The following is a 2,815-nucleotide window of genomic DNA, read 5'->3' on the forward strand; positions in this document are numbered from 1 at the left end:
TTGTTTATGTTTTTTAAAAAAAATCCAGAATTCAAGCAGTCATTTCACCCTGTTTGGGAGCCAAGTTCCCAACCTAGAATTCAACAGTTGTTTCTTGAAGAGTCACCCTGGAGTCTTTGTTAGCCCCAAGAGATATGGAAGCTGCATTTTTGAAGTTTTATTAAGAAAAATGAAATCCAGTGTGTTCCTTCTCAAGGAGGTGATGGCTGGGGCCCTAGGGAAAAATGTCCTGGACTTGGAGATGCTGGGGCTTCCAAGGGTGTTAGCTGGGAAGGGCAAGACCAGGCTACCTCGTACTAGGTAAAGGGGGAGAGGGATCCTTGAGGAAGGCAGTTCCAGAAGCCTAGGATCCATACTTAGCTTGGGTCTGCCAATGGCTAAGCTTGTTCTCCCACCAGGTATTCTTCAGCTGCAACTCTCGCTCCTTAGCCTGGCGAATCAAATATGTGATTTGGTGTTTTGGCCTCTGCTGGCTTGTTGGATGCTTACCTTTCTTCTTGCTGAATGACTTCATGGTTTTTTTCTTCCGTCCAGGACTTGGTCATCCACTGCTGGGCCCCACTGAGTTGGTCATCCCTTTTAATCTCCACAAAGTACTGTCATAATCCTGATAGTAAATGCCAGTGGCATTAGCGTCACCATATGTAGAGAACTGGTTGTACGGCTATAGTCCTACCTAGGCTTAGGCACCCAGGGAGCCCCACTTGAGCCAGCCACCATCTTGAATTCAAGGGAAGCACTGGCTGCTGAAAGGTGGGATCTGGTTCTGTGCCTGGGGGTGGCTCTTCAGAAGCAGCAGGGGCAGGGTATGGTTCAGCTGAGGAGGCTCAGCCCTGTCTGGAAGGGAGAAGAAGTTCTCAGGAGCTACTTCCTCATCACTGTCATCTTCCTCTTGTGTGATCTACTGTCACCTGTAGGGCAGCACTCTTGGCAGCTGCTTTGATGGCTGAGGGCGATGGGGTAGTAGTGGTGGCACCCACAACAGGGGAAGAGGAGGAAGCAGAAGCAGATTTGGTCTTGGGGGCTGGTTTGGAGAGCTGGGTGTCTGCAGAGCCATCAGTGGGTTTTTGGGAGAAAGCATAGGGCAGGAGCAATAGGTTGGTCTCTTTTGTGGTCAGGTTTTTGGGTTGGGGAAGCAAAGCTGATAAACCTGTCCCTTCACCAGATCCCTGAAGAACAGGTTTTCTTCTTTGTAGGTTCATCTTCCTCTGAATCTGGATCTTCCTGGTGCAGCTCAGGGCTGCCATCCACACTGGCTCCGCAGTCCCCTTCTTTGGCTTGGGGAACCCCAGAGGGGGCCCGGCACCGGGGATCGAAGCAGGCAGGCTGAGCCCTGGAGCTCGAAGCAGGGGCAGCCCCAGCTCCAGCCCCTCTCCCACTCCAGCGGCCTCGGCCAGACTGAGGCCCAGGGGGCTGTGGGTGGGGGATGGGGGGGAAGCCACCCAGTCCAATGGGCAGTGGGGGCGGGGACTGCAGTCGGGGGTCTCCGGCCCTGGCGGTGGGGGCAACAGCAGCGGCGGGGGGGAAGGCCGGGGGCAGCAGCTGGTGGGGTGGGGGCAGCAGGGCAGGACCCTTGGGCGAGGGGAAGGAGGTGAAGAGGCTCCCCGAGGCTGGGTCCAGTGGCCGCCTCCTCCTCAGGCTCCGCCTCATCCGGCTGGCTCTCTTTGCTGCTGGTGTGGGCGACTAGAGACATGGCACTGCCTGCCCGCCTCTGGGCACCCTTTGGAGAAGGAGAGCCCTAATCAAGACCAGGGACACAGAGAGGCCTAGTGGGCCCTACCGCGAGGCAGGGCAGGACAGGAGGCAGGACGACCAGCCAGCTCTGCTCTCCAAGGCCTAGCCTCTGTGGGAGCCCATGACCTGTGATGAGTGTCCACCTGAACCAAGGCCTCCTTTTTAGCTTGGGCTCCCTGGAGAGGCAGCTACACACAGGTAATGGCCCCGGGCAGAGCTTCTTAAGGAACCTGCAAACTAACAGGAATGATGCTAAAGCTTACATAGGAAAAACAGTGGATTATGTGGCAGGTATGCTAATTAGGTGATGACATACAACTATGTCATTCATTACTGGAAACCAGGGTAGGGGGTTTCCTAAGGGGCCTGTTTTTGGTCTGTTATGTCTGTACCAAGATTGAGGAGTTTACGTCTATAGCTAGACCTCTGGATTGTATATGGTAACTCTGGGCATCAGTATTTTATAGTTCTGCTGGTTCAAGATAGCCCTAGTCATACAAGGGCAATTCTGCAGAGGTCAGCTTGTTCTTATAACAGGGAGAGACAGTATGCCTCACTGGGCCCACTCAGGAGCCACTGCCAGAGACAGGGTCTTTGGGCTGGAGGGAAACTGTCAGGGATAGTGTTTCTGAGGTCAGGGAGAAATATGATCTTAGAAGTGGGGTCCGAGTACAAGCACCCCAGCACCCCATCAATATAACGTTGTGTGCTCATTTCTTAAGGTAGCTAGATTACACAGGTGACAGAGTGCTAGGCCTGGAGTCAGGAAGGCTCCTTTTCCTGAGTTCAAATCTGGCCTTACACACATACTAGCAGTGTGACCCTGGCCAAGTCACTTAACCCTCTGTTTCCTCATCTGCCAAATGAGCTGGAGAAGGAACTGGCAAACCACTCCACTATCTTAGCCAAAAAATTTTAAATTGGGTCACAAGGAGTCAAACTGGATTGAAATACAACAAAAAGAAAAAGAAAGAAAGAAAACTATTTTCTTATCCCTTTGTTGTTGATTTTGCTCAGTTATGTCTGACCCTTCATGACCCCACTAGGAGTTTTCTTGGCCAAGATAATGGACTGGTTTGCC

The 2,815-nt window shown here is 52.6% G+C and overlaps 1 pseudogene; it reads right to left on the reverse strand.

The window, feature by feature from the left end:
• Positions 1-343: 343 nt before the first annotated feature.
• Positions 344-1,693, reverse strand: LOC114047982 (annotated as a pseudogene).
• Between the last annotated feature and the right edge of the window lie 1,122 nt (positions 1,694-2,815).

The sequence above is a fragment of the Vombatus ursinus genome, unplaced genomic scaffold, assembly GCF_900497805.2.
Source record: "Vombatus ursinus unplaced genomic scaffold, bare-nosed wombat genome assembly UNPS02001644.1, whole genome shotgun sequence".
Taxonomy (NCBI): Eukaryota; Metazoa; Chordata; class Mammalia; order Diprotodontia; family Vombatidae; genus Vombatus; species Vombatus ursinus.